Source organism: Citrus clementina, unplaced genomic scaffold, assembly GCF_000493195.1.
Source record: "Citrus clementina cultivar Clemenules unplaced genomic scaffold, Citrus_clementina_v1.0 scaffold_3, whole genome shotgun sequence".
Lineage (NCBI taxonomy): Eukaryota > Viridiplantae > Streptophyta > Magnoliopsida > Sapindales > Rutaceae > Citrus > Citrus x clementina.
This window is the reverse complement of record NW_006262339.1, coordinates 11,878,814-11,905,745: the sequence shown is the minus strand read 5'-3', so window position 1 is coordinate 11,905,745 and position 26,932 is coordinate 11,878,814. Positions and strand designations below refer to the sequence as shown.

At 34.9% G+C, this 26,932-nt stretch overlaps 1 long non-coding RNA gene across 1 annotated transcript; it reads left to right on the top strand.

The window, feature by feature from the left end:
• Nucleotides 1-23,851: 23,851 nt before the first annotated feature.
• Nucleotides 23,852-26,057, top strand: LOC112100383. The gene is made up of 3 exons (XR_002906743.1): nucleotides 23,852-24,442; nucleotides 24,721-24,784; nucleotides 25,751-26,057. It is a non-coding gene; the product is annotated as an uncharacterized LOC112100383 (long non-coding RNA).
• Nucleotides 26,058-26,932: the final 875 nt, after the last annotated feature.

The window sequence follows — 26,932 nt, the reverse complement described above, 5'->3', positions numbered from 1 at the left end:
CAGTTGAAAATGATTAAAACAGAGAATATGCGTTTGGTAATGCTTTTTTTAAAAACAGTTTTTACTAATCATTTACATTATATTTATAGTCATAAAATAATTATTTACCTAATACACACAAATACAACAAAATAATTTAACCAAATTTAATATAAAAAAATTACACGATAATAAATTTTAAGAATTAACATTAATTATTTAGCTAATAAACACAAAATCCGGATTCAATATTATAACATACAATTTTCAGTACATGCTATTAATCCCCCACTCAATTTCAGTAATGTAATCAGCATAAAGGTTGCATTGCTATGACTTTTTGCATTAATATTGATAACTAAAAGCCTGAACTTGCTTTTTGAACTTGGTTATTTGTTACTCAATGCGGACAGCTTACAACTTGAAGATTTGGGAATCATTTACCACGGAAATACCCACCCAGATATTTGGTATGCTAGTGTAGTGTTTTTGATTAAGACCTTATTTTCTTATCTTTTTAGGCGGATTGGTGGAGAATTTGAGTCTTTTCATTTTTTTTTAATTTGGGCTTTAATTGTGTATTTGGTGTTGGCTTTAATTTTATATGCCTATTCATATACTGTATATATTCTTTTAAAAAAATTAGAGTAATGCTTTTCACACTCCTTTAAGATCCTTATATTATCCCCACTAAAATGTCTTTATTAATTATGGACCCTAACTATATTTTAATCCTAATATTTGATATAATCAATTCTATTGATAAAATGAAAATAATTTTAAAACAATGAAAAAATAAATTATTTAATAACAATAATTTTATAATGAGCAAAGTATGTTTACAAATTTATTCTAAATGATAATGAAAGCTTTACTTTTTTTTTAAAAAAAAAAGGGCAATAGACAATGTGGATCATGATTGATGGACGTGAATGTGTGTGATTTTCATCAATTGAAAGGAAAAAATAAAAAATAAAAATCTTGACAGAATCAGAATTTTTTGTAAACATAAACCAAAAAGTGATACAAAAGAGTTAAAAATATTGCAATCATAAATTGTTGGCCAAGGGAAATAGTTTTTCCCTTCTCAGGAATGTAGGTGATGCTGCTGCTGCTGCTGCTAGTGATGCTTGGAGGTGAATACAGAACTGCCATTGAAATGCAATCTTCTTTCTGATCAGTTTTAAATATTGGCCTTCCGATAACATGCTTCAACTGCCCACCAGCAAGTGACAGATCCGGGAGAGCAACAATGGTTGGGCAAGTGCAGATCCGAGTGAGCAACAACGAAGTAGCAGTAGACGAAGATCCGAGAGAGCAAAGAACCAAGAGAGCAAGTGCAGATCCGAGAGAGCAAAGACGAAGTAGCAGCAGCTGGACGGAGTCGGAGCAGCAGCGGTTACGGCGGAGAAAGAGCTGCGGCAGTGGCTAGCACACCAAGAGCGACCAAGAGAGAGATTTGCTGCAACTAGATTGAGAAAATTGAGGGGAAAGAGGGAGCTGCAGTGAACTGGATTGAGAGTGAGGGCTGCAGTGAAGAGAAAAGTGAGGGCTGCAGGGTCACGATTTTTTTGTTGTTTTTTAATTCATTTTTGGATTTAGTTTGTAAAATTTGGAGAACATGTTTAACTTGTTTTCAGTTGTATAGTTATAATATTGAATCCGGATTTTGTGTTTTGTAATTTATTTTGTGAAATAAATCCACCAAACATGATTTATGTGTGTATTATAAAAATGAAAACGAAAACATAACTTGCAAAACAGTACCAAACGGGGCCTAAGACTCCAAAGTTTCTTCTTTGTAGGAAAAAAATGAAAACTTAGAATTGGTGCGAGATTCATTATAAAATACGTGAATGGTGAGAGTCTGTTAATATGCATCATATTCGGTTTTATTTAATAGAGGAAGAATATGGAGAGTGCAAGTTAGCTTTGGAAAGGGCCCATGATAAAGGTTGGGTTGTGACTTTGGCGAGCCCGCCACACAGCCCAATAGTTGCGGATTTTAAAATTTGAGGCGATGGAGTGATAAATTTTGCCATTTTGGGGCCGAACCACTACAAATTATGCTTGCACAATAAGGGAGACGCTTTTACTTAAACAAAGTTAGAGCACTCATCTAGTGCGACCAGTGCGCCACGTCGCATCAAATTATATTTGTACGCTAAGAGAGATACTTTACTTATATAAAGTTAGAAAAATAATCTAATGCGCCAGGCCGTACATGTTATGAGTGCGACGCACGTATTATATCAAAATTCTATAAAGCTAATAAACGGAAGAAAAAAGATATCATATGTATAATGGTGCAAATTTGTGAGTTTTGAGATTTATTGGGAACAAAATAAAGATAAAAAAAGGTTATTATGTTGTGTCATTAAAAGCACCACAAAAAAATTAATTAGAAATAATTTCTCAGCAAGATTATTATTGACTGTGGACATAGTTGTAACCATGGTCGTGGCTTTTATCAAGGTTGAGGTTATGAAAAAAATTATTATCGATGGAAAAGAGAAAAATGAGGAGAAAATATCTGGCCAACATAATATTCAAGAAAATATTTGTAATAGATGTGAAATATCTGGTTATTTTTGGAGAGAATGTCGTATTTCCACACTTCATGTGGATTCGAAAAAATCTAGATATTCATCATATATTTGAGGTAATTGATGTGTTTTGTTTAATTGTCCAAATTCCTCAGTAAGTGAGAAAAAAGAGACAACAGTTGATTTCCAGTGACCCTACTGACCTACATAGAGATGAAAATAAAATGGGTCATTTGCGGTAATCCCCAACGTGACGACGAATGAAAAATAAAACAATTTTATGAAGTAATTGAAGTTTTATATGTCTTATACCCAGCGCCTTTCATCTTTTTCTCTTCCCCTCACCATCAAGAGTCCTGCAGGCTAATTAAGTCTTGACTTTGAATAAACGCCGGCGCCCTCAAGTCTTCAAGTTATTATCCTCTCTACACGTTCAAAAAGAATTGACAGTAATTGGACAGAAGAAGTCTTAATTGGAAGAAAGGGAGAGGAGGTTTCCTTGCAAATACGTACGATAATATTGAAAGGGAAAGAACCATTTGCAAATTAGATGGGTCATAGCTATAATAATTAACGATCCCATATTTCCATTCCGTCTTATCTTTATTCTAAATGGCCTAATTTCAATTTTTGTTTGTATGATGAGTAGGCAAGGGGACACCGGACGGGACGTCAGTTCATACTTCAGGAACAGGGCCATTTCCTGTCCCTGTACTTGACTTTGAATAAACGCTGGCCCTCTCAAGTCTTCAAGATGCTATCCTTTACACGTTCAAAAAGAATCGACAGTAATTGGACACAAGAAGTCTTAATTGGAAGAAAGATAGAGGAGGTTTCCTTGCAAATACCTACAATAATATTGAAAGGCAAAGGGCCATTAATTAGAGGGGTCATGGCTATAATAATTAACGGTTCAATATTTCCATTCCGTCTTGCCTTTAATCTAATTGGCCTAATTTCAATTTTCATCTCTGTGATGAGAAGCCAACGGGGGACACTGGACAGGACGTCAATTCATTCTGAGGAACAGAGCCATTCCCTGTCCCATTACTTGACTAGCTTGTTGAAATATCTTTGATGGATATTTTGAGGATGTATTTGTTATTGGGCTTCTGTGAAATGCCAACGGATTCTTCATAGAAATTCATATTTTGCATTGAAAAATTTACTAATACTTGGAGGAATAGAGCACAGGAAATCGTAGCAACCACTTTTCTGAGTGGGATCCCAAGTGCAAACATAGGCACAGTTGAATCATTAACATTCTCCAGGTTAATTGCGTAATTGTCACAACCTATGGCTGTAAACTTATTATGCCTCCAGGGAAAAGTAATAGTCAACTCCTCTAGCAATATTATTGTGAGCGTTGATATAGTTATAAACTCTTACACAAACTTATTTTGCATAAATTAATTTGACATTAACTCATTGGTTAAGTGAAAATAGAAAATAATAAAAACAAATCATTCAAACTAATAGATATTTAATCCAACCAATTAAATCATGCTACATCAATTTGTATACAAAAATATTTATACAAGAATTTGTAACTATATTATTACTCTATTATTGCTCTATTATTGCTTGTTGTAATATAGTACTGTGTAAAGAAATTACTGGAATGTTGACTCTAATTGCAGTTTCGGAGTAAGAGTACGATAGTTCCATTTTCTATTATTTTGTACACTAATCTATTAAATTTTAACATGTGCACTCTTTACCCCCAGGCTCTGGTTGCTAAAGCTGAAGCAGTAATGGAGGCTTACAAAAGAGTTCAAAAACCAGAGCAAGCTCAAAATGAAATTCAGTAGGTTCAGGCTTAGTGAATTTGGAATCCCCCCCGAAGTGGATTTGTTAAAGTCAATGTGGATGCTGCTACAAACTCAGAAAAGCACCTTGCAGGGCTCGGAGCTATAATCCGAGATGATCGGGGGAATGTCATAGCAGCTGCAATCAAGATTTGGAAATTTCATGGAGATGTTTCCTTTGCTGAAGCAGAAGCCTTGGAATAGGGATTACAGATTGCTAGGAATGCAAGTGCAAAGGCTTTAATTGTTGAATCAGACGCTCAAAGCGTAGTCAAGTTAGTTAACAACAAGCAAGGCGGCAATTCTGAGATCTTTTGGATAATTTTGAAGATTCAAAACTTAATGAGGAATTTTGAGCTAGTTAGCATTAAATATACTCATAGATCTTGTAATGCCATTGCCCATTCTCTATCTAAGTTAGCATTAGAGAAATGTGAAAATGTTGTTTGGATGGGTTCTTACCCTTCACAATTGATGTATTTATTCTCTTCTTCGATTTAATGGAAGTTTCTTTTCAAAAAAAAAAACATGTGCACTCTTTAAAATATTAAAAAAATCGTTACTTAAACCATTTGAATTATTTTACTCAACCATTCAGCCCAACCAAAAATTCTATTAAAAATATTTAGTATATACTTACAGTAATCAAATCAAAGCCTTGTTCGGCAACGCTACTATCCTAAATGGGCCTAGTTTACCTATAAACAGATTCTTTGGCATAACGTTCGTGTTAGCTTTTATTTATAAAAATATATTCAATGTTAAGCATATATGCTTTATTTGCCCTCGATAACATTCGGGGAAAAAATGGTCATCTTGACAAAAAAAAGAAATAAAAAAACAAGAACAAGAAGGATTTCCAAAAATACTTGATGTTGCTGAAATTTATCTTGATGCTTAGTGATACAATGAAAAATAATAATGACTCATCTCTTCAAGATCAAGAGAAGACCACGATTTATCAATGTCACCATCTCCATCTAGCACTCAAAACAAGATATCTTCCTATAAAGGACATATATGTCATATGAAATAGCTTGATGAGAGATATAGTAATTTAAGGTTAGTAATTCTTCCAAATACTTGTAATGAATGGAATGCCCTTAAGTTGTAGGATTTTAAGTCAGTTCATGAACATAATAGTAGAGAATTTGAATAATCAAACACTCAAAACACTCTTTTCTTATTAACTCAATATAACTCCTTAATTACGACTCTTTTGCAATTAATAAGCTTTACTACTTCTTGTTACTTAAACCAACTGAGAGAGTAGATATTTATACTTGTTACAATTTAATCACAACCATACGTTGACTTAACTACCACATAAATCATAACCACAAACCAAACCTAACAACATACTCAACACCACAAATTCTACTTCCCATATTACCACATTTAACACCCCAAATCTTAACTACCCAAAGAAGCTTGCATGAACTAGATCAAGAGTCATTTGCGTTTCAAAGTTGTATGGATCAAGTTTATGATCCAACATATTGTTGGGAAAATGTGCTCTTTAAAAGCATATGTGTTTATTTAATTGTAATAAATAATTTTTCTAATTAATAAAATAAATGAGGTATTTTATTCAAATATCTTAATTGAATTAATATTTTGACTAAAATCCATTTAATCATATTATATGTATTTATGTGATCACCATGTGGATTCACAGAAGACATAAATACAAGTTATCTTATGATTAAATAAATTTAGCTCGCAGTTGATAAATCAAGTTGGGCACTTTATTTAGGTATAGACTGTAATGAATTCAGTGAATGATTTGTCTTAATCATGTATGAATTTATTGATGTAGTACGACTACATTGAATAGGATCACATATGAGATTTAATTAACTTTGTAATAACTGTCAGACTTATTAAATCTCATAGGCATTAATTTTACTGTAATCTTAATCTTGAGTTAATTATGATTTCATGATTGTAATTGTTATTCCATTTGAGTTACCAATGGGCACGACACATACTTGTGGTCAAGATTACCCGGTATCTTGGTGGGAGCAATTATGAGTATTGGAGTTATGGATTAACAATATAGAATTTGTACAACACATCTATTGATGGACTTTCGGCACTTGACCATAGAATTCTCTGGCCAGAGTGTGCAACATATTTAGTATGTTGAAAATGATCATTAGAGAAAACCAGTAAGTATTAAGGAACAAAATGTAATTAAATTGATTGGACAGTTGAGATAGCGATTTAATTAATGATGTGGTACAAATGATTGTGCAGTAAAGAAATCAATATGGCTTGGGACGAATTATTATTCGAGCATACAATTATGGAGGTCAATTCCAAAAGGCAAATGCTTCAAGTGTGGACAGAAAGGTCACTGGAAAAAGGATTGCCCTACGATTGTGAAATCAGGTATGGGAAATCTTTTTGTAATTGAGGCATGTTTAGTTCAGAATCCTATTGACACTTGGGTGTTGGATTCAGGAGCAACTAATCATATTTGTAATTCACTTTATTGGTTTCAGGAAACCAGGAAAATAAGTGAAGGAAGCGTCAAGCTGCAGTTAGGGACAAGATAGTTCGTGTCAGCAGTGAAGACCGGATCTGTTTTATTATCTTTTAATAATGAGACTTTAATTTTGAATAATTTTCTTTATGTTCCAGACATAAAGAAGAATTTAATTTCAGTAGCTTGTTTGTCAAAGCAATGGTACACTGTAAATTTTGGATCCTCTGTTTTTATTTTTTATAATAAAAGACTTATTTGTTCTGGTACATTGGAAGATAATTTATATCATTTAAGTCCAATGATCCATTCTATGCACGACACAGTGATAAATAATGATGAGCATACACATTTATCTAAGAAAATAAATATTTCTTCCAACCAATGTTACCTCTGGCATTTACGTTTGGGTCATATAAACCAAAATAGGATACAGAGAATGATCAAAGATGGGATTTTGGGTCCATTAGAAAATGAATCATTTCCACTCTGTGAATCCTATTTAGAAGGGAAAATGACCAAAAGGCCATTCTCGGCCAAAGGAGTACGTGCAACAGTACCACTTGACTTAGTTCATACAGATGTATATGGACCAATCAATGTACAAGTTCGAGGAGGTTATGAGTATTTCATCACTTTCACTGATGATTACTCGAGATACGATTATGTTTATCTGATGCATCATAAGTCTGAAGCTCTTGAGAAATTCAAAGAGTATAAGGCTGAGACAGAAAAGCAATTAGATAAGAACATAAAGAAACTTCGATTTGATCGAGGTGGTGAATTTCTCTCAGGAGATTTCAAAGAGTATCTGGTTGAAAATGAGATTATATCTCAGTTGATTGCCCCGGGAACACCACAACAAAATGGGGTAGTTGAAAGAAGAAATAGAACTCTTTTGGATATGGTGAGATCTATGCTTAGTTATTCGTTATTACCAATCTCTTTTTGGGGACTAGCACTAGAAACTGCAGTTTACCTCTTGAACTTAGTTCCATCTAAGTTAGTGCCTAAAACCCTAATAGAATTATGGTCAGGTCGCAAACTAAGTTTACGACATGTTCGTATTTAGGGATCACCAGCACATGTACTGAAACCAAAGGCAGACAAAATGGATTCACGTTCTGAGATTTGTATGTTTGTGGGGTATCCCAAAGGAACAAGGAGAGGTTTATTTTATAGTCATCAAGATAGGAAAGTGATCGTGAGCACACATTTCACTTCCCTCGAGGAAGACTATATGAATAACTTTAAACCTAAGAGTAAGGTAATACTTGAAGAACTGTCAGGTGATCAAGTTGATGGTCAGCTTTCAACGCCTGTTACAGAACAGGAAGAACATCAACAACCAGATGATCAATACAGGATTATCCCTGAACAACCATCACTTTTAGAACCTCGTCGTAGTGGGAGGGTAACTAGGTTACCTATGAGATACATACTTTTGGGAGAAACCTATACAGCTATCTCATATGAACATGTACAAGATCTCACTAGTTACAATGAAGCTCTAATAGATAGAGATGTTGAATTTTGGAAAAAGGCCATGAATCAAGAAATGGAATCTATGTATTCCAATAAAGTCTGGGAACTTGTTGAGGCACCAAATGGGGTAAAACCTATAGGGTGCAAGTGGATCTACAAGAGAAAAAGAGAAGTAGACAGAAGGGTGGAAACATTTAAAGTAAGATTGGTAGCCAAAAGGTTTACTCAGAAAGAGGGAATCGATTATGAGGAAACTTTTTCTCCGGTTGCTATGCTTAAATCCATCAGGATTCTGCTCTCTATTGCTGCAGTGCTAGATTATGAAATTTGGCAAATGGATGTCAAGACTGCCTTTCTTAACGGGCATCTTGAAAAAAACATCTATATGCAGCAACCAGATGGATTTATACAAAAAGGCCAAGAACACATGGTATGTAAGTTGCAGAGATCCATTTATAGATTGAAGCAAGCATCCCGGTCATGGAACATCATATTTGATCAAGCGATTAAATCGTTTGGATTCATTCAGAACATTGATGAACCATGTGTGTACAAGAAGATTCAAGAAAAATATGTAGCCTTCCTAATTCTTTATATAGACGATATTCTCCTAATTGGAAATGATATAGGAGTATTGACTACAACAAAGAGTTGGTTAGCAAAACAATTTGATATGAAAGACCTAGGAGAGGCAAGTTATATTCTTGATATCAAGTTAGTACGAGACCGGAAGAATAAAACTTTAGCCTTGTCTCAAGCGGTCTATATCGATAAGATATTAGCTAGATTTAGCATGGAAAATTCCAAGACTGGTTTATTACCATTCAGACATGGAATTACATTCTCTAAGGATTAATCACCTAAAACATCTGAAGAGATAGAGAAAATGAGACAAGCTCCCTATGCAGAAGCTGTGGGAAGTCTCATGTATGCCATGCTTTGCACTAGGCCAGACATTTGTTTTGCAATAAGGATGGTTAGTAGATATCAATCTAATCCTGGACCTAAACACTGGTCTGCGGTCAAGCATATAATGAAGTATCTGAAAAGAATTAAAAATTATATGCTTGTGTATTCTGGTGATGAACTCATTCCAATGGGTTATACTGATTCTGACTTTATGTCAGATAAGGATTCCAGAAAATCAACTTCCGGCTATGTGTTTACATTGGGAAGTGGAGCTATTAGTTGGAGGAGTGTGAAACAATCTTGTATCGCAGACCCCACAACTGAAGCTGAATATATGGCTGCATCCGAAGCTGCAAAAGAAGTTGTATGGCTCCGCAAGTTCCTACAAGATCTTGAGGTGGTACCTGTTATAACTGCACCCCTTAAACTACTTTGCGATAATAGTGGTACAGTAGCTCAATCTAAGGAACCAAGGAACCACAAGAAACAAAACATATTGAGAGGAAGTATCATCTTATAAGGGATATAGTGCAGAGAGGTGATGTGGAGGTTACTCAGATTGCGTCAGAGCAAAACTTGGCAAATCCTTTTACTAAGGCCATACCTGGGAAACCTTTTAACTTGCACTTAGAATCCATGGGCATGCGTGAGATGCCAAATATGCTTTGAGAGCTATTAGGAGATTGTTGGGAAAATGTGCTCTTTAAAAACATATGTGTTTATTTAATTGTAATAAATAATTTTTCTAATTAATAAAATAAATGAGGTATTTTATTCAAATATCTTAATTAAATTAATATTTTGATTAAAATCTATTTAATCATAGTATATGTATTTATGTGATCACTATGTGGATTCACAGAAGACATAAATACAAGTTATCTTATGATTAAATAAATTTAGTTCGCAGTTGATAAATAAAGTTGGGCACTTTATTTAGGTATAGACTGTAATGAATTCATTGAATGATTTGTCTTAATCATGTATGAATTTATTGATGTAGTACGCCTACATTGAACATGATCACATATGAGATTTAATTAACTTTGTAATAACTGTCATACTTATTAAATCTCATAGGCATTGATTTTACTGTAATCTTAATCTTGAGTTAATTACGATTTCATGATTGTAATTGTTATTCCATTTGAGTTACCAATGGGCACGACAAATACTTGTGGTCAAGATTACCCGGTATCTTGGTGGGAGCAATTATGAGGATTGGAGTTATGAATTAACAATAATTTGTACAACATATCTCTTGATGGGTTTTCGGTACTTGATCATAGAATTCTCTAGCCAGAGTGTGTCAACATATTTAGTATGTTGAAAATGATCATTAGAGAAAACCAGTAAGTATTAAGGAACAAGATGTAATTAAATTGATTGGACAGTTGAGATATCGATTTAATTAATGATGTGGTACAAAGGATTGTGCAGTAAAGAAATCAATGTGGCTTGGGACGAATTATTATTCGAGTATACAATTATGGAGGTCAATTCCAATCTTTTAGTGGAGTAGATTTGGAATTAAAAAATTAGGCTATTTTAATTACATGCTTAATTGTTATAGCCACTATTGTATGTTCCCAAATGATCCCCTGGTTAGCTCATTTAATTGACTGCACCACTACTGGATTAATAAAAAAGATAACTGGTTATTTGGGTCAAAAACCTAAATATATCATTTAGTGGGAGGCTCTATTTTATTAGCTTGTGTGTAAGGGGCCTTATGTTATTTTACAAGGTGGATCCCCTATAGAAAAAGCAAGTAACGTGAGTTTTGATTTTCATTATTTGGAGTCTAGGGTTTTCACTAAAGGGAGATATAAAAAGGTTTATTTTCTCTAAAGAAAAGGGGAGCAGCTACTTTATACAGATCAGAGAAAAAGATTTTTCTCTCTATTGTTGAGAGAAAAATTTTCTCGTGCTAGCTGCTTTGGTAGTGATAAAGGCACCCACACGTCAAGTGCAGATCAAACCTGAATCATAACCTGGAAGATCATTGGTAACAGTTCGTGATCTAACAAGCGTGGTGGTGACGGATCGTGATCTAACAGGAGTGGTGGTGACGGATCGTGATCTGGGAGCCTAAATCAATTCAGTGGAAAAAGCCAAATCGGATTTTCAAGGTACGATTTCTAGATTACAAATTCTTATATATTGTATGAGAGCGATCTTAAAATGTTTTATAAAAATTTAAAAAACTGATTTTTCTCCAACACATATAATTCTACATTGTACAAAATTACTAAATAATTAAAACTATGTGGGGAAAATATTACTGATGGGGATATGTTGAAAAAAAATTATAAAATTTCATCCTTCCAATACAGTTCTATAACAACAATATAGAGCTCGTCGGTATACAAAATATTCTGATTTGATTGCATGCTTTCTTTTGGTAGAAAAGAATATTCAATTATTAAGCCCATCCTATTGATACAAAACAAGTTCTTGGAGCAAATGTTGTCTATGTGATCATGATGAAAATGGGCATGGTCGTGGGCATAACTATGCCCGTAGATGTAGTCATGGTTGTGGTCATGGCTATTATTAAGATTGAGGTCATGAAAAAAAAAATTATTGTCGACCTCACGGTGGTTATAAGAACCATAGAAAAGGAAAAAAATTGAGGATGAAACACCTGCCACAAGATAATATTCAAGAAAGCACTTGTGATAGATGTGAAATATTTGGCTATTTTTGGAGACTATGTCATACTCCCAGATATCGTATGGATATGAAACAAAATCTAAATATTCATTATATATATTAGGTCATTTATGAGTTTTATCTAATTCTTCATAGTCATCAATAAATGAGAAAAAGAGAGGTAATAATCAATTTCTAGTAGCATTTATTGACCTATAAAAAAATGAAAATAAAATTGGCCATTGGGGATAATCCCAACGTGATGACGAATAAAAAATAAAACAATTTTATGAAATAATTAAAGTTTTATAAACTTTAAACCCAACATCTTTCAACAGTTTTTTCCCCTCACAATTAAAAATCCCGCAAGGTAATAAGCTAGTGTTGACTTTGAATTAAGTTGGCCCTCCCAAGTCTTCAAGCTGTTATGATGTAGGATGGATGCATAGGACGAATGAGATATTAGGCCTATTATATATTATTTTGAAGCTTGTGACGAGACGAATCAAAACTAGAATTGTTGCATGGGCAGTGTTCGAGCCTAAAAATCCATTTCTTTCCTTGTCGTTTTTTTAGTTTTAAGATATTTTCTTATTTTTTTTTCTATTTCTTTTATGATTTTTATCTTTTTTTAAGATCTTAGATTTGGGCACCATTTGTTTTAGATTTTTTTATTCAGATTAGGAGAATTTTATTATAAAATAATTTTTTAGATTTACCTATTTGGTAAATTCAAAATTTTTTGGATTATTATATAAAGGGGCCCAAAACCCTAATTTTATTAATTTCAGACATTTAAATTTTATCATTTAGAAACTTTTGTTTCTTCTATCAATCAAATTTAAACATTTCCGCATCTTTAATTAGTATCAAAGCAAGTTCGCTTATCATTATGGTGCAACCACACGATCATAGGAGCAATTGCCCGGAAGACGATAATCAATGGTGAAATACTAACTAGACAACCCAAAAGGGATGGTGAATTGAGTTTCTAAAAAATTTAAGCAACTAAGAAACTTAATGCAATTTAAACAAGGCAATCAAATTTGAAATAAACAAATTAATGTGTAATAAAAAATAAGGAAATAGGGTAAGAGAGAGCAAACACGTGATTTTTACTTGGTTTGGCCACCCGTGCCTATGTCCATGCCTCTAAGCTCATCGGACTTGAAGATTTCACTAAGTAAGCCTCCAAGGCTTCAATAACTTTTTACAATTGACTTCCAAGATACCAATAGACCTTTACAACAAGAGATTATCCCCAATTTCTTAACCCAAGTGTATCCCAATACTTATAACCTCTCAACTTAATTTTACAAAAGGGATTACAAATAAATCCCTCTCACACATTGTGTTCGATTACAAATGAAATCTTAAAATGTTAGTAAATGAGATGAATATAAGAATTTAAAACTCAATGAAAGTTGTATGCTCAATAGTTTGCTCAATGATAGTAGTTTTTTTTTTTAAAAGAAAGTAAAGACTTTCATTACTTCAAACAACACTGTCAAATACATTCATTATCTCTGCTGGTAATGGATAAAACTAGATCGCAGATGTTTTTCTTCCTAACGCAAATTTTGCTAAGGAATGGGCATAAGCATTACAATATCTAGGAACATATTGCACTGTAGTCTTCTGGAAATACTTTCTCTGGTCTTGGATATCAGACACAATCCAGAAAATTTCAGTTTTGCTGCCCTTTGTGTTGTTAACCAACTCAGCCACCTCTTGACAATCTGTCTCAACTATTAGATTCGATAAGGCTGCTTCCTTTGCAATCTGCAAACCCCACCTCATAGCCTCTGCTTTGGCAAAGCTGACTTCTCCTTTTAGCGTGGTCTACTGGATGCCTGCTACTATCACAATGCCTTTTGAATCCCTGATAACTGCACCTATGCCCACTGTTTGGTTCTTGCTGTTTATGGCTGCATCAACGTTGACTTTGAAAGAGTTGTCTGGATGGGGATCTATCTTTCCTGCTTCTTGTTGATGGTATTGCTAATATGAGAAAGCCCTATCTTCCTTACCCTCTGGTATGCTTCCACTGTTGATTATGCCTTAGCTGTTAAGATGCTTGGCTTCAGGTTCTTCCCATCGAACAAGAACTTGTTTCTTGCATACCATGAAACCCACAAGTATGCTGCCATTAGCTCTATATCAGCCTTCCTAAATCTGATGCTCATGTCCTGGATGATAGTGAAGATGTCCTGGGAATAAAATTCATGTTTGTTCACTGGAAAAGGGGCATGGTTCCAGATTTTCTTTGCTGATTTACAGATTAGGAGCGCATGACTTATTGATTCAATGGACCTTCTGCACCTTTGAAAAATTGGATCTTGAATGATTTTTCTCCTCCACAAATTCTCAGCTGTTGGCAGCAGGTTATTGAAGCTCTCCATAAGAAAATTTTAATCTTTTCGGACAAAGCAAGAGACCATATTCCTTTCCATTGGTTTGAATTGCTTCCTGAGCAGCCAGGCTCTTCTGGAAGATTTATTTTTAAAGCTATTTGGTAGCCGTTTTTCACTGAATAATCTCATTTCTTATCAAAATGCCACATTAATTCATCTTCGGATTGCCTATGTGGCAAATGGATCTTCAAGATCAAATCGGCATCTGATGGCATGAAGTGCTGGTTTAATGTTTCCACATCCCATTGGTTTTCTGCGTTTATCAAGTCTGCCACGATAGCATCTGTAGACAAGCTTGGTAGAGATATCGGCTTGAAAGAGGTTGGTCTTGGAATCCAGCAATCTTGTAAATCCGAATATTTTTACCATTACCTATTCTCCATCTAGCTCATTCCTTGATGATTTGCCGCCCCCATATGATACTCCTCCATATATAAGATGGGTTGGATCATATGCTTGCATTTAAGAAGGTGGAGTTTTTGTAATATCGTGCCTGCAGCACTTTGGAAACCAGAGAGTTAGGATACTGCATCAACCTCTAGCCTTGTTTGGCCACCAAAGCTTGATTAAAGCTGAAGAGATCTCTAAATCCCATACCCCCTCTACTCTTTGCACGGCTGAGTCTGCTCTATTTTGCCTAATGGATGCCTTGTTTTTCCTCCTTAGATCCCCACCAGAACTTTGCAATGGCTCTTTGTATGTCTTCACATAAGCTCTTTGGAAGCTTAAATGTGCTCATGGCATAGGCTGGGACTGCTTGGGCTACCGCTTTAATAAGAGTTTCATTCCCACCACTTGAGAACATCTTGTGATACCAGCTTGAAATTTTACTCAGGATTTTCAGCTTGATGTCCTTGAAAAAATTGGTTTTCTTTCTGCCTATCATGGATAGGAGGCCGAGATATTTTTCATGGCTGAAGACTACCTTTAAGTTGAGGATATCTTTGATTGCTGTAATCTGGTTGTTCGGCACTTTGCCACTAAACACCATAGATGACTTTTCAAAATTAAAGATCTGCCCAGAGGCTTTAGCATAACAGTCAAATATTCTCTTCAAGTGCCTGCAATCGGATTTTGTAGCCCTTGAGAAGATAAGGCTATCATATGCAAACAGTATGTGAGAAATTGTGACTTCTTTGGCAAACCTCAAGCCCCTGATCAGCTGATTTTTCTCTGCTTGGAGCAATAAATTTGAGAAAACCTCAGCACACAAAATAAATAAATAATAGGAAAGGGGACAGCCCTATCTCAGACCTCTCTCAGGTTGGATAAAACCTTTGGGACTGCCGTTGATTAAGACTGAGAAGGTGGCTGTTGTTGTATGTAGTTCATTATCAACTTTGCCCACTTTTGAGAGAAGCCGAGCTTAGCCATTGTGAGCTTCAGAAAAGGCCACTCAATCCTATCGTATGCCTTACTCATATCCAACTTTAGAGCTACCAAACCCTTTCTTTTCCCTCTACTGCTTCTGATCTTATGCATGCATTCATAGCCAATTATCACATTGTCCGTAATTATCCGATTTGGAATAAAGGCATTCTGGGTGGGGAAGATAATTTGGGAGAGTATTGGTTTCAGTCTATTTGCAATAACTTTGGCAACTATTCTGTACACTACATTGCAGAGATTGATTAGCCTAAACTCAGAGACTTTCCTTGGCTTGTTTGTCTTAGGAATAAGAGCAATGAAAGTATGATTTAGAGGAGCGAGGTTACCTTGCTCATTAAGGATGTATAAACAAGTCTCTTCCACTCCTTTATGAACTGATTTCCAGTGCTTTTGGAAAAAAGCAGCAGGAAGTCCATCAGGGCCTGGAGCTTTTGTGGGCGGCATCTGAGATAGAGATTTGACAATCTCCTCAAGACTGAAAGGCTCTTCCAGATAGGCGTTTATCTCTGGGGTGACCTTTGCTGGAAGTTTCTCTAAGGCAGCTTAAATTTGGTTGTAGGTTGGGCTGGATGATGTCAATAAGCTTTGGAACTAATTGCAGAACTCCCTCTCGACTTCATCCTGCTTCGCTGTCCATTGGCCTTGATTGTTTTCTACCCCCCGATCTGAAGCATTGGAGTGGAAGAACTTGGTGTTTTTATCTCCCTATCTAAGCAAATCAGCCCTTGATCTTTACTTCCAATAGACTTCTTTATCAATCAGCATGTTATTAATTTGATTCTCAATTCTTCTAATTTCAGCCCTTCCCTCATTTGATCGTTGCTCTGTCTGAGGTTCTCCAGCTGTTTGATAAGCTTTTCTTGTTTTTTTTTGGTTGCCTTCAAACTCATCTTTACTCCACAACTTGAGCTGAGCTAAAGAATTTTTAGCTACCCTTTGGAATTGTTGCGCCAGATTCTCCCAAGATTTCTCTCCATAGTGAGCCCATTCTTCACTAACTATTCTCTTACAGTCTTTATAGGGACTCCACGTGTCTTCGTAATGCTCTCGAGTGGGATGTTGTTTCCTCTAGCTTTTGTTTCTACCTCTCTCATTACAATAAAAAACAACTGCGTAGTGATCTGAAACCCAATTCACCAGATTAATTGTTGTTGACGCTTGAAAATTATCACACCAATCCTTGTTGCACAGGAATCTATCTAGCCTCTCTTCTATGTGGTGAGGGCCAAATCTCCTATTCAACCATGTATAAGGATACTCGTGATACCCAATATCAACCAAATTCTAAGCTTGGACAGCTTCTCTAAAATCAGCTATCACATTTCGGTTTCTATCATTCCCTCTTTTTTTCTCATGCAAATACAAAATCTCATTGAAGTCTCCAAAGCAACACCAGGGGTGAAAAGAGAGAGCTGCTAACCTTTTCAAGAGAGTTCAAGTATGGTGCTTTTAGGTCAATTTTGGATGGCCATAAATACTGGTACATCTCCACACTCTTCTATTTTCGTTTTGAACCACAGCATCTACATGGCTCATTGATAGTAGTTGCAATCACTATTATTTGTGTTTAAATGAGCCTTTTTATAGTTTGAGCTGAAGAATAGTCGTTAGAGATAATTTACTCGAAGTTGGATCAACGTTAAATAGAAGTTGGATTGCCGTTTTGACTTGAGCAAGTTACCATTAGACAGAATTTCAAATTGTCAGATCACCGTTATTGAAATGTCGGATCGCCATTATCGTCCAGTAACTTGCAAAGAAGATGTCGATTTACCATTTTCAAGAAGTCGGTTTGCCGTTAGTATACAAACACTAATCTTCAATTCTGTTCAATGTAAGTTAGCTGTTATCTTCCAAACAGCTAGCTATTTGCTACAGCGACTGCTACAATGAAACTATTTTCTAAAATTATATTTTTGCCCCAAAATTTTATATACTTGTACTATGGCCCAAAACTTTATGATACTTTTCAAACAAGTCCATTTTTAGAATTTTAAGCAATACTTGTTGATTTCAAAGTTCTCAAAATTTTTTCAATTAGACCATGAGCTTGAAAAACAACCAATTTCATGAAATCACGTTTTCTTTGAAAAAAAAACCTTTATTATATGAAAATAATGATTTATTTAAAATGTATGAAAAATAACTTGAGCTTTTAAAAACTTAATCATTCTTAATCTTGTTTGTTATCATCAAAATCATTATTATAGACACATACATGTTAACAAAGGGATGTAGCCAAAGACTGTGGAGGCTGTGAAACGGGCGGCTCGAGAAGCAACCTTGGAAGCAATTGAGGAAGCTTATAACTCGGGATTAGTGGTGATAGAGCAAGACAATTATGAGTCTTAAGTTTTCCTTGAACAAAAACAGAAAGAGAGGTCAACAACAAAAAGTTAATCACGAGGAAGAACTTCAAAGAGTCAATCGTGGTGTACAACCTGAAGATTACAACTACATGGAGATACCTCAAGGGGTCGGTCATGAAATAAAACCTCAAGGCATCAATCATGAAGTAGTACCTCAAAATTTAGGTCCTACGTGATGAATACCAGTACACGTGCGTAAGGAGCTAAGAAACGATTTAGAAGAAGAAAAATATATGGAGGATGATAGGGGCCCAAAAAGAGTTTAGATTACAAGATTAATGTTAATATTCTGAATTTTTTTGGTGGGATGCATGTTGAAAAATTTTTAGACTGGATATCACAAGTGGATAATTTTCTCGAGTATATGGAGATTCCTCAAGAGAAGTGAATTAAGCTTGTCCAGCTTCTGCATAATGGCAATACATACATAATTAAAGAAAAGTTGCAAAAAAAATTATCAAATAGTGGCCTGGAATGCAAAGGATGATGAGAGAGTATTTCCTGCCAGTAGAATACTGGCAGCAGTTTTAAATATCAGAACTGCAGGTAAGGAAATCATAGTGTCAATGAATATATAAACGAATTTTATTGTCTACACACTCAAAATAATATGGATGAGCCAGAATTTTGAATAGTTACGAAATATATTGGCAGATTAAAACAAGAGATATAAGATGAGATAGTAGATACAATCACTTATAGTGAAGCCTATGCTGGACAAGTGTTTGAAGTGTAGGGAGCTAGGCCATCGATCGAGTAACTATCATTTTAAAATTTTGAATTTAGTAGAGGGTAAAGTCAGCAAGACAGAGCTGAACGACGTTGAGAATGGGGATGCCAAAGAAGCTTTAGAGTTGAAAGCAAATGAAGGAGAAACTAAATTGTATTATATAGAAGATTTTATTATCATTGAAAATTTAAAGAGGATAATCAGCGCAATAAGATTTTTAAAACATGTGGCACTATCAACGATAAGGTGTACAACATTATAATTAATAGTGGCAATAGCGAGAACATATTTTCAAAGGTGCTATTTGACATGATAGGACTTTCAACCAAAAAAATCCAGTATCTAACAGAATATGATTGATAAATAGAGAGACAAAAATGCAAGTAATAAAGGACCGTCGTGTTCTTTTCTCCATTGGGAAGATTTATAAGAGTGATGTGTTGAGCGATGTAAAGAATATGGATGTGTGCCATCTATTATTTGGTAGACTTTAGTAATTTGATGTTGATACAGTATAGAAGAGAGGATAATGTGTATGAGTTTTAGTGAAATAACAAGAAGGTTCGTTGATGCCTTTAACGAACAACAAGAAGAATACTAAGGTTGTTAAAAATCATCAAGAGGATGATTGCGATGATTGCTAGAAGCTAGAGAAAAAAGAAGAATTAAAGGTGAAGATTGTTCTTGAAAAAAGTATAGCCATTATTAATTGAGTTTGTTGATATTAGACCATTAAAGTTGTTGGATGGGCTGCCACCTTTATGAGATATGGTGCGAGTTTACCTAACTTGCTTCATTATCGTATGAGCCCTCACGAGCATGTGATCTTACAAGGGTAGGTTGATGAATTGTTAGGGAAAGGTTTCATTCATGAGAGCATGAGTTAATGTACTATACTAGCTTTGTTGGTATCGAAAAAGGATGAGAGTTGGCATATATATACAGATAGTATGCTAATTAACCATATTATAGTGAAGAATCGATTTCTTATTCCACGTTTTAAGAGTTATTAGATCAACTAAATGATGCTCGGGTTTTCTCAAAGATAGATTTGTGTAATGGATATCATAATATCATAATATCATAATTAGGCCTGATGGTGAGTGGAAGACAACATTTAAAATTAAAAAAAGGGCTGTATGAGTGGTATTTTATGCCATTCCGGTTGTCTAATGTGTTAAGCACTTTTATGCACTTAATGAATCAAGTTCTTAAGTCTTTTTCCTGCAAATTTATTGTGGTGAATTTTGACAATATCTTAGTTTATTTTGTTAATGCAGTGGCACACCTAGAACATTTGAGAATGATTATAAAGATGTTGCAAAAAAAAAATAAACTTTATATTAATCTAAAGAAGTGTAGCTTTCTGTAGAGTAATGTGGAATTTATAGTTTTATAACTGATGTAGATAGGATTCGAGTTATTGAGTCGAGGATACAAGCCATTAATGAATGGCCTATGCCGAAGATAGTGGGTGAAGTTAGGAGTTTTCATGGGTTGACGATGTTTTATAAGAGATTTATTTATAGTTTTAGTAACATAGCCCCACTTATTACAGAGTGCAGTTTTGTTTTATTAAAAGAGAATTTTTTTACTACTCCTGTGTTAGCCTTACTAAACTTCATCAAGTTGTTTGAGGTTGAATGTGATGCTTATGGTAATAGTATTGGGCTGTTATTTCTCAAGAGGGACGACTACTTAGGTATATGAGTGAGAAGTTAAATAAAATATAACAGAAATGGTCTACTTACGACTAAGAATTTTATCAAATCCTTAGGGTGTTGAAGTCATAGGAGCATTACTTGATTCATAAAGAGTTCGTACTTTATAGTGATCATCAAGCATTCAAGTACTTTAATAACCAGCAATATCTGAGCAAGATGCATGCAAGATGGGTGCGCTATACGTAAAAGTTCACTTTTATTGTTAAGTATAAATTTGGGCAACATAATAAGATAGCAGATGCACTCAGTAGGCGAGCAACTTTACTACTCTCGTCATTAAAGGTACTGGTTTTGAATGCTTGAAGGAGTTGTACGCTAAGGATGAAGACTTTGCGCATATTTAAGATCGATGCATTAATCATCAAAATGTAAAAGATTTCCTTATTCAAGATGGGTATCTGTTCAATTCTAATTAGTTATATATGCCTCGAAATTCTAAGGGAACAAATTGATAGGTTGTGATCAACAGGTTTTCAAAGATCATGCATTTTATTGCTTGCAAGAATACTAAAGATGCTGCTTTAGCTGCGCATTTGTTCTCTGAAGAAGTGGTAAGTTTGTATGGTATGCTAAAGACTATTACTTCTGACATGAATGTGAAGTTTATCAGTAAGTTTTGGCATCATCTCTAGGATAAGTTCAGTACAATTTAGTAGTGCTTTTCATTAGCAAACAAATGGTCAAATGGATGTGGTTAATCGCACTCTGGTTAACATGTTGCACTATGTTTGTGGTGACAAGCAACGGAATTGGGAAACTATCTTGCCTCAAGTCAAGTTTGCTTTCAATAACATGGTGGTAAGACCCTTTTTGAGATTGTCTACACTTGTTCCCTACCCCATGTTTATGATTTAGCTATCATGCCCATAGCAACTGGAGGGAGTAAAATAGTGAATAATGTGGTAAAAAGAGCTCTACAGATTCATGTCAAGGAACGAGCTCATTTGGAGGCTGCAAACGCTATGTACAAGGTCGATGTGAACATGCATCGACACGGGAAAGTGATGCATGTCCACATCAAGTATGGACCGTTTCGTGTGGCAAGGAAGATTAATAATAATGCTTATGTGCTCTAACTGCCGGACAACTAGAAGATCTCTTACACATTCAATATGGCTAATCTATTTAAATATCATCTAGATGATGAGGCATTGTACAAGTCAAACTCGAGGGCAAGTTCTTTTCCAAGTGAGAGGGACTACTGTATGATGGGTGTGTGGGATGAGAAGGGTACTTTCCAAAGGGTATAACTTAGGCTACATGTGTCTGTTTTGAGTGTATAATATATCGTTTTAAAGTTTGCGAGAAGACAAATCAAGCCTACAAAGCTTATGCCATTTTGGGCCTTGCTTGAGCCTGAAAAATTATTTCTTTCCTTATCATTTTTCGATTTTTAAGATATTCTTCTATTTTTTCTAATTTCTTTTTTTCCCTAAATAATAGATTTGAGCACTATTTGTTTTGGATTTTTTATTCAGATTAAGAGAATTTTATTATATTTAAAGTTATTATATAAAAAGATCTAAAACTCTAGTTTTGTTAATTTAAAAATTTTTCAATTAGCCTCATTATTTAGGATATTTTGTTCATTCTGTCAATCAACTTTAAATGTCTCCGCATTGTCATGTTATCCTCTACACGTTCAAAAACAATTTACATTAATTGGACATTCAATAGTCTTAATTGGAAAAAAAGATAGAGGAGGTTTCCTTCCAAACACGTACAATAATATCGAAGGGAAAGAACCATTAATTAGAGGGGTCATGGGTATAATAATCAACGATTCCATATTTCCATCCCGTCTTGCCTTTAATTTAATTGGCCTAATTTTCATTTGTTATTTGTATGGTGGGGAGGCAAAGGGGGACGATGGGCAGGACGTCAATTCATGCCTCAGGAACAGAGAGCCATTCCCTGTCCCACTACTTGACAAGCTTGCTGAAATATCTTTGGTAGATATTTTGCGGATGTATTTGTAATTGGGCTTCTGTGATATGCCAACGTATTCCTTACAGGAATTCATACAAATTGTTCGATGATAAAGTTTTGGATGGAATTTTTTACATTCCAAATTTTACTCTGAACAAATAAAGCAACCACTTTTCTGAGAAGGATCGCAAGTGCAGACATACAGGCACAGCTGAATCATTATCATTGTCCAGGTTAATTGCATAATTGTCACAGCCTATGGCTGTAAATTTATTGAGCCCCCAGGGAAAGGTAAAAGGACTACCATATATATTGACTGCTCTAGCAATATTATTGCTTGTGGCAATAGCACTGTGTATAGAAACTATAGGAATGTTGCTCCAGTTTTAGTTACGGAGTAACGGTACGATATTCCGTCTTGATACTAGGATGAAAACCTTTGGGAGAGCCAGAAGAGTGAATATTACGTGATAACTCTTACCAAAGTGGCACCCTTCTCCAATTCCAAAGGGGAATATCATCTACACGTTTCCACAATCGTTTTCACAGACAAATTGTTTTGATGCTTTGATGGACCAGAATAACAAAATGATCTGCAACAGCACCAGATAATATTGATGAACAGCAGATCGCTTGCATTCGGTACCTTTTCTCGTTTTTTTCTATAGATTTGGAATATGGAGGTTTAGTTTAGTGACACTTAAGTCTTGATTAATAAAATGAGTAGGGCTGCTTGCTGTCTAAAAATTATTCTAAACATTCTATTATTTTGTATATTTAATATATAAAATTTTAATACGTACATTTTTTAAAATATAAAAAAATATCCTTATTTAAACCATTTAATTAATTTACTTAACCATTCAGCCCACCCAAAAAAATCTATTAAAAATACTTGATAAATACTTATAGCAATGAAATCAAAGCCCTGTTTGGCAGCGCAGCTATCTTAGCTATCCTAAATGGGCCCAGTTAAGCTAGAAACAAATTCTTTGGCACAACGTCAGTGTTAGTTTTTATTTGTTAAAAATTATGTTCAATATCAAGCATACAGACTTTATTTGCCCTCAATAACATTTGAAAACAAAAGCTGAAAAAAAGCAGCATGTAGAAGAATTTCAAAAGATGCTTGATGCTGCTCCAGTTGATTCGGCTTCAGTTTCAACTTCCTCTCTTTCTCTCGAATGTTTTTTTCAAAATCAAAAAGAAGAAATTAATTAAAAAATAATTCATTTACCAATTTAACTCAAACTTCTGCCTGCTAAGATTTGAACCTAGAATTTAACCTAACAAATTTGATATTGATATCTAAAATAGATTATATTTATGTAGCAAATAAAAGTTTGACTTTTTGGCAGTTTGCAATATTTTAAAATATTAATTTTTTCTGAAATCTGTTAATAAATATGTAACATATGTGAATTTAAAATGAAAATGAGGCGGTTAAGGATTTTATAAGTAAAAGAATAAGCTAGAAACAAAGGAAACATATGCACGTGTAACAGAGAGTGAGAGAGAAGCTACCAAACCAACCCAACTACAGACCCGAAAAAACCCGACCTGACCTGCGAACGTGACCCGGCCATATCTCCCATTTCCGGCCACCGTTTTGGCCGAGCTTGGTACCAATCTGAAGCTTAGAAGCCGACCGTCGTTCCCATGCCATCCTCTCCGCCGAAAACCAACCGGAACACCGGAGATCGAAGCTTGAAACCCGCGACTGTTTCACTTTACTCCGCCGGGATTTTCGCCGGTTTTGGGTGACACCACCAGTTGGATTTTGTTCCCCACGATTCCCTCTTCCATTTCCGACCATTCATAGGCACCGAGAGTCACTGTTTTGCCGCCGGTCGATTCTTGGAATTCACGGCTGCCGAGCTAGATTCCGGCGTCGTTGCCGCGCGTTGGAGCTCACCGTCGGTACCATTGAACTCAGCGTGATTGGAACTTTAAGATTTGAGCTTCCTAGCCAGTGTTGACCAAATTCCGGTGACCGTTGATCGGCAAGGGCATTTTGGTAATTTCACACTATGAGGGCAATTTTGTAATTTCTGAGCCTGTGGATATTTTAGTAATTCCTAGAATTGAGGATTGGGTGTAATTACGATTCCGAGGGTAATTCGGTGATTTACGATTTCAGAGCATGTTAATGATCTACGGACTCAAGGGCATTTTAGAAATTTTATGGACACAGGAGTTGTAAATTATGGATAGATGTTCGTTTCGAGTTTATTGCATAAAATTTAGTCATAATTCCGATTTACGGAAAATAATTATGTCGTTTCCTTAATTTAGGAGGATTTGCGAGCGAGAACCGGTCCGCGGACGTGGACGATAACCGACCGTGAACACCGTCACTGTGAGTGGAATATACAAAACTTATTTTCATAGTTAGCGATGATAGTAAAGCATGTTTGCGAAATAAGTATTTTAAATGTTCTGATTTAATGATTTCTCGAAATGGATTTTATTCACGCATTGATATTTTATTAAAATGTTTGGTTAATGATTTTGCGTATCGACTTTGAATAAGCATGATAGTATTTTAAAGATAAGAAAAGTGGATTCAAATGTGGTATGATTTAAAATATGGTTAAGAGGTATGTGAATGAGTATAATGATTGTTTTTGAAATCATTAGACAGTACCCTTCCCTCCAGATACAGTGATACAGATGAGATGAGATGAGAGGCCTTTGACACATAGAGGCTTTAGGCCGTGTGTTTGGGTGCTTTTGCCTTTTGGGGCCATATGCATGCGGTATGATGATTACAGATATACTGATATGAGATACAGACAGATATTGAGATACAAATAATACATATGATACAAATAATACATATGATACAAATGAGATATAGGCCTTTGGGGCCCGTCTGAGTACACACAGAGGTTTTGGGCCGTGTGCTTGGGCGCTTTTGTCCCTTGGGGACTAGATTATGCATGCACAGATATGATGAGATATGAGATTTCCCTATCTATCCGTGTAGCTCCGGGGCGTGACGTTACCCAGATAGTACATCATTGCCCATCCGTTGAGATTCGGATATGACGAGATTATTTCCCTGGGTACTTGTTTGGCGATGATTTTCAGATTTGTGAATTCTATATGATATTGTGATATGATTTCCATGGTTAGTAATCTGATTTAAATGTTTAATGATTTATTACTGGTTTCTCGCTTATGGTTTAATGAAATCGTGTTTGGAAATGATATGATTATTTCTTTTAAAGTAAGAATTAATTTTCAAAACTACTATCCACTCACTGATCTCACTAAGTTTTAAACTCACCTCGTTTTTATTATATTTTCCCTCCCTCACCAGGAGGTTGCAGGTACACCAGACCGACCCAGCGACTGTAAATATATTTTGAGTCTTGGCCACGTGATGGTGTTAGAAGATATAAATGTTTTTGTTAGGACATCTTGGTTATCTCGTTCTGTTGGGATTGTATAATTTTGTTATACTATTCTTTTGGGATTAAGAATAAACTGATATATTAATATTAGTTATAATATTATCTTTTGAGACTCTGGAGATATAAAACTCAGCATTTTAGTTGAGGATGTTAATCACTGGAGTTTGTTGTATATTGAATTGTATTGGGAGTGTTATATTCATATTTATAGATTGGGAGTGTTATATATATAAAGGAGATTCTGCCGAATTTTTGGCAGAATCTTTACTAATAGAATTTTTATCAAGTCTGTTTTGATGAGACTAGATAGACTTGCTTAGGGGGATTCGGGGCGGGTCATTTCAAAATATTAATTATATATTAGGATATTGGTTTTGTTTAATTCTCCACATTCCACCATAAGTGAGGAGAGGAGAGGAAAAAAAGAAAAAGAAAAAAAGGCAACATTTGATTTCTAGTAACACCACACCTACATAATAACGAAAATAAATTGGGCCTATGGGGTGATGAATAAAACTTAAAAGAAAAAATTGTGAAAATATTGGATTATTGGAACCCCTTCATTAATCTTATAAAACCTCTCTTATATATTTTTTTTTCTTCTTTTCAATTTCAATTGAAAATATAATTTGTTCCAAACCAGCTCAAAGTCTCGATTTCTTTTGGATAATTTTTAGGGACCTCCTCGGAGATTTGACATATTGACACTTAAATAGAAAGTATAATCATAATTACAGAGACCTCCCCTACTGTCTGTACTCAGTTTCCTTGAATGTTAGTTGACTAGTGATATGTAAAAATTACCCTTGATTTGAGAAAAGACCTAAACAGCCTTATTGCTAACTATCAAATTAATCATCACACTTTAACACACTTGGGAAACAAAGATTTGACATCAAATATTCATCAATTGTTAAAAGTAAAAAAAATTACTAGGAAACTAGGGCTAGCGATAGTATACAGTGAACTAAAATTTAAAAATTTAGTAGTACTAAATATCAAATTAATCATTACACTTTACCACTCTTGGGAAATAAAAATTTGACATCAAATATTCATCAATTGTAAAAAAAAAATATCGTAGGGAA